The sequence below is a fragment of the Zalophus californianus genome, chromosome 1 (assembly GCF_009762305.2).
Source record: "Zalophus californianus isolate mZalCal1 chromosome 1, mZalCal1.pri.v2, whole genome shotgun sequence".
Lineage (NCBI taxonomy): Eukaryota > Metazoa > Chordata > Mammalia > Carnivora > Otariidae > Zalophus > Zalophus californianus.
In genome coordinates, this window is record NC_045595.1 from 189,161,437 (window position 1) to 189,177,523 (window position 16,087).

At 35.3% G+C, this 16,087-nt stretch overlaps 1 long non-coding RNA gene across 2 annotated transcripts in view; it reads left to right on the forward strand.

The window, feature by feature from the left end:
- The window catches only part of LOC113918695, a 310,636-nt gene that overhangs the window by 234,289 nt on the left and 60,260 nt on the right, over positions 1–16,087 (forward strand). For both annotated transcript variants that reach the window (XR_004819661.1, XR_004819662.1), the window contains one exon: positions 6,326–6,371. This is a non-coding gene — a long non-coding RNA (uncharacterized LOC113918695). The remainder of the gene's footprint in view (positions 1–6,325; positions 6,372–16,087) is intronic.

Consider the following 16,087-nt stretch of genomic DNA (forward strand, 5'->3'; position numbering starts at 1 on the left):
ACCCATTCTCTTTAATTGTAGAAAATGGAGCTACCAACTTACCTCAGTGTCTCAAGTGATTTATTGACCTAGGCATAAATTTCAGAGGAACTTAGATTTAATTTAAGTAAATCAAGTTGATACTGTATACAATAAACCACCTTATATTCATCATAAAACAAGAGCAATTATCTTTCTGGATCATGGTAGACTATTAAATCTTAATCTTTGGAGCGTCTAAGACTCTGTCTTCATACTATGAAAACAAATTATTTTGTCCAGCCTATAATACCTATAGATGAATTCTGAGAAAGAAAAAAATGTACAGCTAATATTGACAAATATTGACATTTGCTTTTAAATAATCATGGGTTATATAAATAATTAACTGAATCATATATATTTTTATGCAAGCGCTAAAACATTGGAGGAATTTATCAATTCTAATTAAGTATAACCTTATATGTCCCCGAAGTAGAATTGATTAAATTAGTTTTTGGGGGGCCAGGGAACAAAATGATGAGTAAAAACAAGTTTATGAGAGATAAAGTATGAGAAGGCTAAAATCAGAAAATGGGGGAACTTGATTTTTAATTCTTTTATTTGTTACCACATGGGTTCATGCCCAAAGAAAAAACAGAATTGTATTTCTGATTTGGAGAGCTTTTGCCTTACTTTTCTAACTCAGATTTAAAGCAGTACCATATAGTAGAAAATCAAATGTATTCATAGTATGCTAATTTAAGATTTAGTGCCACCTTTCTCACTAACAATTAGATGAAGTTACATAATGATAATATAACCATTTTTGCCTTCACATTATTGAATAATACCTACTTCAGAACTTTTATAAGAGTGACAGTAAGTAATTAAGGAACATGCTTTGAAGACTTTTAAGATATGGCAGAAACATAAAGTATTGCAGTTATTACACAAGATATTAAGGATGGAGAGAATTGACATGAGGGCAGAAGGAGCCCTGTATTTTGACCTTCAGAGGGTCATTAAGGTGGCGTTGCAGGAACTGAGTTTCAGAGCAACAGAAACCCAGATCAAAACCCTATCTTTACCCCTACGTTCTTTCTGACATTAGGAATTTACTTATTCCTCTTAAGTATCTGTTTCTTATCTATAAAAGGGAAATACTAATTATGAGTTTTCACTCATATGTGGAAGTGGCCTAAGATGGTATTCTATATGAAACTGATCAAGTTCCATTCTGTTGCATTCTCTTTAATCACTGTGTTTTCTTTTCAGATATTTACCTATAATATTTTTGCAATCAACTGTATGTTTCAAAAATTTACAAAGTGTAGGTTGTTATCCCATTTTACAGAAAAATCACATGGTGACATGAGGGAAAATCTCAGGCTCAAACCATCCATAATTGGCAAAACCAAGGTGATTGATGATATAGCCTCTACGAATCAGTGTGATCTTTTCTTTGTGTTCTTTTCCTTCCAGGGTTTCTTAATCTTCCCACCTTATCTAAAATCACAATACCAGATCCTCACTTCTCCACTTCCCTGCTTTATTTCTTTTCATAGCACTTACCACCATTTGTCATGGTATGTATTTATTTACAAATTAATTACTTGTGGTGGTAAACAAACTCTGTAAGAACAAGAATTTCTTATTTTAGATGTAACCATCCCTTAATGGAAATTATCAGTTCTTTTGTATTTTTCAAAACAAATGTTGAGATATTTTGGGGAATAAAATACTGTGAATTTCATTTATTCCAAAAGAAAGTACATTTAAAGAGGGTATGTGCATGTGTGTTTTTAATAAATGACATGAAACTTACTCTGTCATATATATTATAAACATAGCTAAAGATTCCACTTCCTGGATCTGTGAGATTTTAAAATACAGCACATTTTACTTGAATGGAGATTTTTATTCCAGAAAGGTATCAAACATGACAATCTGACAATCTGTCATTGGGATGCCGTCACTGTTTTTCTCAGATCAACTGACAAGACCTCAGCTGGGCCTCTACAAGTTGCTTAAGAACACTTCTAGAACCATCTAATGGGCATGTTCCAACTGTCACTTGGCAAAAAAAAAAAAAAAAGATCACTAAAGATCAATCTCTACAGCGGTCTTCTGGCAGAAAACCAGTCATATCGTTCTCTCCAATTGAGCCTTTGTGGGGAAAAAGGCTTTATCAAATTCCTTGGACATGAAGTTACTGTTGGAACTATTCTCAAACCGTGCTATGTAGCACCACGTAAGGAAGTTCTGCTTTAGAAGGTCAGGAGTGGCCTTCTAATGATTTAGATCATCTCATGATTGTTAGGAAGTGAAGAGGGTTATAATACTACAAAAGCTTTGGGTCTTATATGCCTTTTTGTGAGAAGAATCTGTGTGCCGTTAACTAAACCACAACTTCCTGATGTAATTATTAAACTGACCAAGACTGAGAGACTAACACAACACACACCCTTCCCTGGACTTAGATTCAAAGTATAGAACTGGGTCATTCAGACTGTGGGTATAGAAGAGAAAATGGAGTGTGTAAAAGGCCAGGTGGAAACAATACATTTATCTCCTATGAACAAATATCTATGCTTGGCTAATAGTTAATGTCAAAAAATTTAGTATTATAAGATTCAGCTTTACATTTTAATCTTGGATTTATTTTTCTTCGTTGACCAAACAGAAGAATATAGGATTTCAAGGAAAAATATACTAGTATATTTAATGTGAATTTAAATATTTAAGTAAAAGTATTTAAATATACTAAAATATATTAAATGTGAATCCTGTAGAGGAACTGTAAGTGAACCTCAAAGCTAAAAATGTGACATTTTTAATGCTCACTCTTCCTAAAGTGGCTATACTAAGCTTAATGAAATCAAAATAAAACATATGCTGTGATAATAAAATTAGGCTTTACTCATAAATATTATATTATAGCATATATCTTAATTCATTTATAGATCCATAAAATAAGAGGACTTATCTAGACCTTCAAAAAGCTTTTAACTAGCGGTGCCTGAGTGGCTCAGTTGGTTAAACATCCAACTCTTGATTTCGGCTCAGTTCATGCTCTCACGGTCTGGGGCTCCATGTTCAGCAGGGAGTCTGCTTGATATTCTCTCTCTCTTTCCCTCTACTCCTCCCCCAACTGGTGCATGCATACCCTGTCTCTTTTTTTCTCTCTCTCTCTCAAAAAATCTTTTTTAAAAAGTTTTTAGCTATATTTTTAAATTTTATTTTAGTAAATGTTAAGTATAATTCTCTAATGTTCATTATAAAGATCATTCTTATTTTATGTTAGAGGTGTATAGTGTAGACATTATAAAGTTGGTATCTCCTATATAGTTTTGTAGAAATGCCAAGGTCTAATTTTGCTCCTCTTCTTCAAATGCACTGAATAACTTGCTCTCTTTGTGGAATATACGCTTGCTGTGACCTCTTATTTTGATGGAAGAACTAAAGCCTCTAGCGATGAAAGCTTAAACACATTTATACAGTATTTTAAATTCCCTTGGTTGTTTAAACTGCATTTTTCTAAAACAGGAGATCTTTTTAAGTGTTTTTGGTAGCATCTTAATAAGAAATAGTCTCTCCAGTAGAAGAGAAGGAGAGCAGAGAGCAGGAAGAATTTCTAATTAATGTTATATTAAAAATAGTAGCTTGACATTTAATTCTTTGTCCTTCTCCAACTGTCTACAAAATCTTGCCTTCTACATTATGGTAATTTGTCTTAAATTGGCAGTCACTTGTACCGTGTATGTGTCACTTTGAAACTTGTAGACATGTTTGTTTACCATAATTACCTGATTTTAGAGATATTAAAAAGCCAAAACTCTAGTCCCTAGTCAAGCATATTTGAGAACATAAAATACATAATGGGTAGAAGTGTGTATTTCAGTATTTAACCATATTTGCTTATATACAACATAATTGTGCCCACCCACTATGGTGTGTACATGTGTGTGTGTATTTATATGTCTATAAACTAAGAGGGCTGAACTGTAGTCATATGGCTTCTTGCAGAAAAATGTAGAACCACTTTATACTTGACTGATGACTGAAATTTCAAAGAACATATTTCTTGGTAATTCATTCTGTGACTTTATTTCTCTTAAATATGGTTGGATTAAGTTGCTCAAACTGGCACAAAAAAAAATTGTCTCAGCATTCCTTCTTCATGATTTAAGCTGTATTGTAAACTTGGAGTAATAAAATCCAGCAAATACATCTTATTACTAAATAATGCTTTGTCTTCCGAGAGTCAATAGCTACTTTAGCTAGATTTACTGCAAACTCTCAAGTAATTTCAATCTCTCATTTTGGAAACATTTTTTATCCAATTTTTTTTCTTATATCTGATGTAACTTCTAAAGATATGACACTTATCCTTTGACATTCTGCAAGGGAACATGAATTAATCATTGAGTTTGTCCAGCAAGGGGAGAGGTATCTTACTGATACCGTGAGCTTCCATTGTGGCACACGCAAGCTGCTTCTGCAATTCCAGCACAAGAAAACATCCCCATCGCTAATTCATTCCTGCTTGCTTGGTCCCCAGTCTCTTAAAATTCTAGGTCCTAATAGAACAGAGGAGGATTCTATGTGCATGTAATGTTGATTCTGTTCTTGCACGTTCTGAAAATATAGAGGTTACTGTTAACATCAAAACAAACTGGGCCACGGGTTATTGTCTTTGGAAGCATTTACAAGAAATGGTTTAATAAGCCCTTGTTATTGTTACCAAAGTTGCATTTTATTAATTAAGAATCACATGTGATTGTATGTTTAAGACAAAAGAAGTCTAGCCAGAAAGCAAAGGAGGATGATTTCATTACTACTTATAATAGTACAGATCAGTGCAGAAAAGGAAAGCATTTGTTCAAGAGCAGTGGTAGATTTTCTTTGAAGGCTGCTCAGAAAACAGATTTTATGTGAAGGATGACTGGGGGGCTTCCCTCATATCCAGCTAGTAGTGTTACTGACTGGTTGTGTCAGCTTCATGGCTCATGTGCTTTTTCCTTTGATTGTTTTTCCTGCTTTCTCCCCTTGATTTGTAAGCAGCATAAGAAGAGAATCCTGTCATCTAATTCTTTGGTATCTCCCTTCACCAAGGAAGGGAGTTTTGAATGAAGTAGATACAATAATGTTGATGACAATAGGTCATTTATTCAGGCAGGACTATGAATCTTCATCAAGAAGATGGGACTTACCAAGAGCAGAATACAGGATTCCACTCTCTCTACTTCTTTCCAATTCTTGAAGTTACAGAGAATTAAATAATGTAATGCTGGGGGATGAGTAGGGGTAGGAGGCACGGAGAACCCTTAGTCCTGCCATGAGCTAGCTGTGCAGCCTTGATTTGCTTTGTAAAGTGAGGGTGTTGGATCAGTTGATTTTTAAATTGCCCTCTAGTTCTAAGACCAATTCTATTCTAATGAAGGGCATCAGAATTTCCTTACAGCAATTTCCTATGCCAGGTAATAGCTCTCTGAAATGTCTAAAATGTAGGACTTGATTTTACTCCACGCTGAAATGTGATCATATCCACAAAATGGACTATAATCTTAGTATATATATACTATATAGTGTATGTATATTATTAGTACCTATATATATATGTACATATATATATACACTCACATGATCATTTATGTGAGTGTATATGTATTATTTTTTTAAAGATTAATTTTATTTATTTGAGGGAGAGAGAGAAAGGGAGCATGAGAAGGAGGAGGGGCAGAAGGAGATAGAGAATCTCAAGCCAACTCTCCCTGCTGAGAGCAGAGCATGATGAGATGGGGCACAGGGTGGGCGTGCTGAGGGTGGGGAGCACTGGATCCATGACCCTGAGATCATGATCTGAGCCAAAATCAAGCATTGGACGTTTAACCAACTGAGCCACCCCAGGTGCCCCAGTACCTATATTTTTAATGACAAAAAAAATATGTTATTAAATCTGAAAGTCTGTAATTTTTTTGTTGTTGTTTTATAGTTATTGTCTTTGTTCATTTTAGCAATATGGTGTAATTTTACTTTTTTCTTGTCACCTTTACCAACTGTCAATAGTAAAATTACTAAAGTGGCTAATAGTTATGAACGAGTCTTAATAACTACATCCATGCTCTAGAGATGGCAAAAATGCTCAATCCACACATAATGTTTTTATTCTAATGTTTGTGTGCCCTGTGTCACCTTCAGCATTGCTAGACTTGTGTATGTTGTGGATGGAACAGCATCTTGCCACAGTAAATAGACTGCCCCCCAGCAAGGAGACCACTGACCCTCAGTGTTGGTAATAATGTTAAAACAAGCCTACTGTTTTATTGCTTTCTATCTCATCTATTTTCCATTTCTTTTTTAGGATATCCTTGATGATTAATGAGAGACCTTTCCACGCACCTATAAAGGTAAGAAAAAGAACCCTTCTGGTGATAAAATATGTTGTATTTTTTTCAATAGTGTATTCATTGAGTCACACATAGCTGGAACTGATGTTGCTTATTCTGAATAACTGAAAAGTTTCTTACATCTGCTTATTCACTAAACTTGATACCATCCAACTCATAGTATTTAATCATCAGTTTGGATTTTTCTTCCATACTATTATATACTACTAGAGTTTATTAGATATTATAGTTTATGTTTTACAGTAGACAGAATTTACTCTTTCTTTTACACTTTTATATTACTCTCTCCATAATTTTAGGGTGGTTTGACATACCATATACAATTTCCATATATCAAGAAGGCAATTTTTTAATATTTACCTTTATGTGTATTAATATATGTAATATATTACCAGAAACTGAGATTCTCTTGTCTACCCTAATTTCACATTTTTCTTGGTACTTTAAACCTGTAATTTTTAAAGAAACAGCCAAAGGAAGCATAAGTATAATTAGCCCTCAGTGACTTAGTAATATAAGTATTAATTTGGAAGAATTTACTTCATTATTTGCTTTACTTAATAAGAGTGTCAGAAAATGTGGCCCCTTTCTTGGCTAAGACCTATGTGAAGATAAATTTAGAATTTCTCCCCTAGTAAATACTTCTCTGATAATAGTTTAATTGTAGCTATTTCAAACCAAATTGTTTAATTGTGGTGAATCATATGCAAATTGTTCAGATGTAGGTCAACCTCCAACTCCCACATTCTAGCACCTCTTTTCTAAATTCAGGACAAATTGCTCAATGCCTAAAAGAGACAGAACAGTGCAAATTAAAGACATAAGACAAAAACCAAAACAACAATAACATAAAAACCAACAGTGGGCCAGGAGTCAGAAAGTTCTCCTAAAAATGACAAGGCAGGTTGCATTTATTTATACCTTAGTTAATGATCTCTTATGCCTGCCGTGGGTTTGTACACAATAGTTTGCTCACTGTTTATGAGATTTGTGGCTGGCAAACCTTGGTGGCTCTAGGATACTAAGTTTCCTTATCTGTAAATACATTCATTAATATCTTTCCTGTCCACTTATTGAACTGAAATGAGGATCCAGTAGGACAAGGAATGTAAAATAAGTGTGTGCCTGCTCTAATCCCACATGGAAAGAGCATGTTATTTTTGGTGGTCTGGTCGAGTGAAGAGTGCCAGGCCCACTGATGGGCAAAAGTATCTTGTGTAGTTCTGGGTGAGACCAACTGAGATATCCTGCAGTTGTAGTAGCTAAAGAAATTCTTTATTTTCCCAGCCGTTATATTATGTTCTAATCTACAGTTGCCTTTGTGATGGAGCATTGTATCCTTTTCTGTAAATGGTCCAGGTTTTATGATTCTATTGAATTTTCATGTGTTGTCTACTGTATGTTCAAAGAAAAAATTATTTCCAGTTACTAAAGCATTGAAAAGTTATAAAGTAGATTCATGAATTTGTTACATTTGTTGTTTTTTTATATTTAGGCAATTATTGCCAGTGTTTTGATATATTGACAGAAAATAGTGAGCCTTGCTGGTTATTGATGAAAAACTATTTTGGCTTTAATTCTAACAAAATTAGATTTCTGCCTTAATATAAAATTATTTTTAGAATTATCATTCTTCACTGGAATTGATTGTTCAATAATTTGAATTTATATTTTATGTAATATATCATTTTAAATATTTTCTATAGTTTATTCTGAATTAAATTATTCATTCATGAAATTATTGAAGAATTATTGAATTAAATTAACTGAGTTAAAAAGTGGCAGCAATTTTTCTAATTTATAAAATGGGGAAATGGGTGGTCTATACCTTGTATTTCTTTCAATATAAATATTTTTGTTTGAATTATTTAAAATTAAAAAAATTAAGAATTATACTAAACAGAAAATGCTATATCCCTCAAAGTTAGCTAGTGCTAAAAGTTTTGGTGAAGCATTGTATCCACCAAATTCTTCCTTTATATGGATAACATTCTTCTTTATATATATAAATATCAATATCAATAAGTGCACATAGTGCTTTTGATACAGACAGGCTGGGTCTGAGGACCCAGAGAGGCATCATTCCACAGGACCAATCAAGAGGGTCCTTGGCTGCACACAGGATAAAAATCAGATGTGAGCCAGAGAAGTAGAAACAGAGCTTATTGAACAGTGTTGAGTGACAGGAAGAGAATATAGTAGATGGAGTGTCTAGGAGACTCAGAAAGGAAAGCAGTAAGTCTTATCATTGCTTGGAACTAGGGATTTCTACTAGAAAAAGGTCTAGGGTATGTGTTCCTCCAAGAATGCAGGGTTGGTCCAATCAAAGGAAGTCACAGGTGAACAATAGGTGTTATTCCATAAATGACCGAAGGTAGGGATATTGATGCCATCATCAGCCGAGGTTTGTTGGAAGCTAATATCCTGGAACATGTTTGGGATCTGGCTCTTGTTAGGTGTTGTCAGGTGTTTGGGCCCTAAGACAAAAACTCCGGGAATGATTAACTTTCTTGCTTCCCCCTTGAAGTGGGAACAGTGTTTCTTTGGTTTATTCAGAGGCAAAATATGGAACATGAGTAAATGGTGCCTCACAGAAAAACAGCAGAGATGGAGCCTTTCTACAATGGAGCCCCTTCAGCTTCCCTATCTCATTTTCATACCATATGTATGATTCTGTTTTTTAACATTTTCATGGTAAACATGCTTCTAAGTCACTGTATGTTATCCATTTCATCCTTTTTAAAGGCCTGATGTTAGACAACTTTTTCTGATGTATCATGATTTATTTAATGGGCCCTCTAACCTTTTTTTTTTAAGTTTTTATTTTAATCACCTGGTGCTCATCGCGACAAGTGAGCTCCCTAATCCCCATCACCTATTTCACCCATCCCCCATCCACTTCTCTTCTGGTAACCATCAGTTTGTTCTCTATACTTAACATTCTGTTTCTTGGCCTATCTCTTTCTCTCTCTCTTTTTTCCCCTTTGCTCATTTGTTTTGTTTCTTAAATTCCGTATATGTGGGAAATCATATGGTGTTTGTCTTTCTCTGACTGACCTATTTTCACTTAGCTTAATGCTTTAGAGCTCAATCCGTGTTGTTGCAAATGGCAAGAGTTCATTCTTTTTATGGCTGAGTAATATTCCATTGTATATATCACATCTATCAGTGGACACTGGGGCTACTTCCATATCTTAGCTATTATAAATAATGCTGTTATAAATATAGGGGTGCACATATCTCTTTAAATTAGTGTTTTTGTATTCTTTGGGTAAATATCCACTAGTGCAATTGCTGGATCATAGGATAGTTGTATTTTTAACTTTTTGAGGAGCCTCCATACTGTTTTCCAGAGGGGCTATACCAGTTTGCCTTCCCACTAACAGTGTAAGAGGATTCCTTTCTCTCCACATCCTTGCCAACACCTGTTGTTTGTTGTTGGTTTTAGGCATTCTGACAGGTGTGAGATGGTATCTCATTGCAGTTTTGATTTGCATTTCCCTGATGATGAGTGATGATGAGCATCTTTTCATGTGTCTGTTGGCCATCAGTATGTCTTCTTTGGAAAAATGTCTATTAATGTCTTCTGCCCATTTTAATTTTTATTTATTTATTTTTAAGATTTTATTTATGTATTTGTCAGAGAGGGAAAGATAGAGGGAGAGAGAGAGAGTGCACAGGCAGGGGGAGAAGCAGGCTCCCCACTGAGCAAGAAGCCTGATGCAGGACCCAATCCCAGGACCCTGGGATCATGACCTGAGCCGAAGGCAGATACTTAACCGATTGAGCCACCCAGGCATCCCAGTCCTCTGCCTATTTTTTTAAATGGATTATTTATTTTTGGGGTGTTGAGTTTTATAAGTTCTTTATATATTTTAGATACTAACACTTTATCAGATATGTCATTTGCAAATATCTTCTCCCATTCCATCGGTTGCCTTTTAGTTTTTTTGATTTTTTTTTTCCTTCACTGTGCAGAAGCTTTTTATTTTGATATAGTCCCAATAGTTTATTTTTGCTTTTGTTTCCTTTGCCTCTGGAGACAAAACTAGAAAAATGTTGCTATGGCTGATGTCAGAGCAGTTACTGCATGTGCTCTCTTCTGGGATTTTTGTGATTTCAGGTTTCACATTTGGGTCTTTAATCCATGTAGAATTTATTTTTGTGTATGGTGTAAGAAAGTGGTCCAATTTCATTCTTTTGCATGGTGCTATGCAGATTTCCCAACACCATTTGTTGAAGAGACTGCCTTTTTCCCATTGGATATTCTTTCTTGCTTTGTCAAAGATTAATTGACAATGTAGTCATGGGTTCATTTCTGGGTTTTCTATTCTGTTCTATTGATCTATGTGTCTTTTTGTGTGTGTGTGTGCCAGTACCATAATATTTTGATTGTTATAGCTTTGTAATATAACTTGAAGTCTGGAATTGTAATGCCTCCAGCTTTGCTTTTCTTTTTCAAGGTTGCTTTGGCTATTTGGGGTCTTCTGTGGTTCCATACAAATTTTAGGATTGTTTATTCTAGTCCTGGGAAAAATGCTGTTGGTATTTTGATAGGGATTGCATTAAATGTGTGGATTGCTTTGAGTGCTATACATATTTTAATATTTGTTCTTCCAATCCATGAGCATGGAATGTCTTTTCATTTCTTTGTGTCATCTTTAATTTCTTTCATCAGTGTTTTATAGTTTTCAGAGTACAGGTCTTTCACCTTTTCAGTTAGGTTTACTCCTAGGTATTTTATTTCTTATTTAACCTTTTTATTTTTTTGAAGTAGAACTTAAAATAGAATGAGGGAAAGCCTTTCTTAATAACACTTTTGGCAGGCATACAAAAGAATAATTCCCATTTGTACATTGAATCATGAAATTAAGGAGTGAAGAAAAAGTGTTACAGTAAAGAAGCATAAGAAATATTATTAGGTAAGTGGACATAAAAGGTCAGGGGAAAGAAAAGCTAATAATAGCAATGTTCATGCAACTATGCCATAGGTATGTAAAACTAAAATTCTCTTCGTGTTTCCAAGGTTCACCCCAAATGACACCTCCTTCCATATGCATTCAAAGAGAATCCTCCCTTCATCCTCATTCTTACCCGTTAGTTTACAACTCCATAAAACTGGCAAAAAGGAGATCTCATCACATTAAGTCATATATAAAAATTCATCTTGCCTGTGTCCTTTTCCCCTACTAGGCTGTTAACCCATAGGAGGTAATGACTGTGTGTTATTTACCTTTGAACCTAGTAGTTGCTGAATATATGGCCTTTCAGTTAAATTGGATTGAAGTATGAGAAAGGGGAGGAATCAGGCAGAAATGTTTAATTTTACCAAAATTTTATAAGGTGCCACTATCTGCCTTTGTATTATCTCAAGTTAATAATAACCAGTGCTTCTGGTGAATGAGATGAAATAATATAAACACATGGCTTTTGATATAATATAAAAATTATTTAAAATCAAATTTTAATGATTTTTTCTGTGGTATTCATGATCAAAGCATACCTACAAGCCAAATATTTCAGAAAAATAGTTATGAATGTATGAAAAAAATATTTGTATGGTGCACTTATACATTACCTCACATGAGCTTAAAAACAGCTTGTCAGCTTTAAAACATTATACACATGTAAACCATTATTATCATTAAGATAGTAATAAAGTTGACTCTGGATTACTAATATGGATGGTTATTTGCAAAATCAAAATAATATGTAAAAGAATTCTTTATGTGAAGTCTGTTAGAAGAAAGGGAGTACTGTTTTCAGTACTTTGTATAATGCAAGTTGCTACTCATGCCATTTAAATGAATCTTTAACATGGTCTCAACCAGCAAAAGTAGAGTTATTCATAGTTGGGACTGTGCTTGAAGGAATCTCCAATTCCACATTAGTCTGAACTCAATGGTAATGTAAATTTCAAATATCTGAACAGATTTACCAAGAACAATTTCCATTAATAGAAAAATTAAGAATTAGTGGGTATACCTCAACTCTATGGTCAACTTATCTTTGACAAAGCAGGAAAGAATGTCCAATGGAAAAAAGACAGTCTCTTCAACAAAGGGTGTTGGGAAAATTGGACAGCCACATGCAGAAGAATGAAACTGGACCATTTCCTTACACCACACACAAAAATAGACTCCAAATGGTTGAAAGACCTAAACGTGAGACAGGAGTCCATCAAAATCCTAAAGGAGAACACAGGTAGCAACCTCTTCGACCTCAGCCACAGCAACTTCTTCCTAGAAACATCACCAAAGGCACGGGAAGCCAGGGCAAAAATGAACTATTGGGATTTCATCAAGATAACAAGCTTTTGCACAGCAAAAGAAACAGTCCACAAAACCAAAAGACAACCTACAGAATGGGAGAAAATATTTGCAAATGACATATCAGATAAAGGGCTAGTATCCAAAATCTATAAAGAACTTATCCAACTCAACACCCAAAGAACAAATAATCCAATCAAGAAATGGGCAGAAGACATGAACAGACATTTTTCCAAAGAAGACATCCAAATGGCCAACAGGCCATGAAAAAGTGCTCAACATCGCTCGGCATCAGGGAAATCCAAATCAAAACCTCAATGAGATACCACCTCACACCCGTCAGAATGGCTAAAATTAACAAGTCAGGGAACGACAGATGTTGGCGGGGATGTGGAGAAAGGGGAACCCTCCTACACTGTTGGTGGGAATGCAAGCTGGTGCAACCCCTCTGGAAAACAGTATGGAGGTTCCTCAAACAGTTGAAATTAGAGCTACCATTCGATCCAGCAATTGCACTACTGGGTATTTACCCCAAAGATACAAATGTAGGGACCCGAAGGGGTACGTGCACCCCAATGTTTATAGCGGCAATGTCCACAATAGCCAAACTGTGGAAAGAGCCAAGATGTCCATCGACAGATGAATGGATAAAGAAGAGGTGGTATATATACACAATGGAATATTATGCAGCCATCAAAAGGAATGAGATCTTGCCATTTGCAACGACATGGATGGAACTGGAGGGTGTTATGCTGAGTGAAATAAGTCAATCAGAGAAAGACGTGTATCATATGACCTCACTGATATGAGGAATTCTTAATCTCAGGAACAAACTGAGGGTTGCTGGAGTGGTCGGGGGTGGGAGGGATGGGGTGGCTGGGTGATAGACATTGGGGAGGGTAAGTGCTATGGTGAGCACTGTGAATTGTACAAGACTGATGAATCACAGATCTGTACTTCTGAAACAAATAACGCAACATATTTTAAGAAAAAAGAAAAAGAAGAAGATAGCAGGAGAGGAAGAATGAAGGGGAGTAAGTCAGAGGGGGAGACGAACCAGGAGAGATGATTGACTCTGAAAAACAAACTGAGGGTTCTAGAGGGGAGGAGGGTAGGGGGATGGGTTAGCCTGGTGATGGGTATTAAAGAGGGCACATTCTGCATGGTGCACTGGGTGTTATGAACAAACAATGAATCATGGAACACTACACCAAAACAAATGATGTAATATATGGTGATTAACATAACAATAAAAAATTAAAAAAAAAAGAATTAGTGGGTATAAAAGTCTCTTTTGAAACTGATTGTAATGCCGAGTGCACAATAGTTTTTCTTCTCATCTGACTAGCCCCAACTTTGATTTCACATATTTTTTACTGGTCAAGTTAGGAAGGAGGAAAGATCACGGTCAGTCTTTTCTACAAAAAATTTCTTTTGAGCTCATTGCTGACCTTTTTAAATCTGGAGCTTGAAACAGTATTTCAAATGCATACTTTTGCTCTCTTTGTCATCAAAGCTCTCCCAGTCGTTGTTATCTATTCGGCCAGGGTTGAATATGCAAGTACCTTCAGGACTCACACATACAACAAGGGTGCCTGGGTGACTCAGTCGTTAAGCGTCTGCCTTCGGCTCAGGTCATGATCCCAGGGTCCTGGGATCGAGCCCCACATCAGGCTCCCCACTCAGCAGGAAGCCTGCTTCTCCCTCTCCCACGCCCCCTGCTTGTGTTCCTGTTCTTGCTGTCTCTGTCTGTCACATAAATAAATAAAATCTTAAAAAAAAAAGTGAATATAACAAACCAATATCAGACAATAGGGAGTGGTGTGAACTGGGGAACAGATGATCATATCTTCAACATACACGGGCTACCTCAACTCATTCCAGTCAAAATTTCTAGTCAGTTGTTTGTTCTAGTGGCCATAACTTATAAAGGTATAGAGAGTTGAACATTGGAATTTTTATGTAAAATCTTACAGTTTTTGAGTGTTAGATCAAATTTTTTTTAATTGGAAAAAAAAGGAAACCATACAACGAGTCAAGATGTGCCTTACATAGGCAATTTTCTACCTTTGCATAGATAAAGTGTAAATATTTGACCAATCAATAAATGAGCCATAGCTCTCTATAAGAAATAGAGAAATTAAGGAACACTCTAATCCTGTTCTTCCTTGTCCATTAGAAATTTAATATAATATTTTAAGGAGGGCCATAGTCATAGTGACAAATATGGAGACCTACCAGATAAGTCTTTTCAATCTGTCTCTGGATTCCAGAGGCCAGAAAGACTGTAAGAGGGAGAACAAGAGTGAACCAAGGAAGCTAAGAAGGTGTTAAAATGTATTATGATATGTTAAAGGGTGATGGCTAAGAAACATCATTTCTTGGACACTTTTATCTGACCCCCAATTTACCTTCGACTGCTAATTTATTACTATCTTTCCTTTTTTTCAAGTTTTTTACAAACCTTTGTCTTTTATAAGTCTTAAAAAAGGAAATAATGAAAAGAGATGATAGATCAAAAGGAAGTCAAATTCTTGGCAAAACTATATATCAAACATGCAAATCCTGTCACATAATTATTACTAAGTAAACATGGATCCAATGGACCCTCATTTGTTTTCTAATCTGACCTGTTTAAGATTTACATTGTTTTTGAGGTCTCTCTGCTTTCCTTCCAGACAAACTCACCGTTCCCTCTGCTAATTCAATACTTTCTTATACTACCACACATTTCACTACAGTTAGTGGTATCTAATTACAGGTGCTTACATATCTCTCTTCCCAAATAGAATTAAGAATCTTGAGACCAGAAACAATATCTTTAAAACTTTTTTTGGAAATAATCATAAACTTATAGAAAAATTTTAAGTAAGCACAGAAAACCATTTGAGAGTACATTTCCAACTTGATGTCCCATTACTCTAAATTACTTTAGGCTGTGTCTGCTCATAAACAAAGACATTATTCACCTAACCACAATAAAGTCATCAACCTCAGGTGCTAAGGACTCAGTTATCCCCACTCCCACCACCAGATTCAAATGTTGAAGCCCTATTCCCCATCGTAATGGTATTTAAAGAAGAGGCCTTTGGGACCTAAGTAGGTTTAGATGCTATCATAAAGGTGGGGCCCTCATGATAGGATTAGTGCCCTTATAAGAAGAGACACCAAAGGGCTAGCTTCCTTTCTTTTTTTCTGCCATTTGAGGGCACAAGCAAGGAAAAGAGTTCTCACCAAAGAAAGGAATTGGCTAGCATTTTAATCTTGGACTTCCTAGCCTCCAAACCTATGAGAAGTAAATTCCTGTCGCTTAAGCCATTCAGTCTATGATATTTTGTTATGGCAGCCTGAGCTGACTAATACAACAGGAAATTAACATTGTTATATTACTACCATCTAATCTTCAGATTCCATTCAAGTTTTATCAGTTGTCCAAATAAATTACAA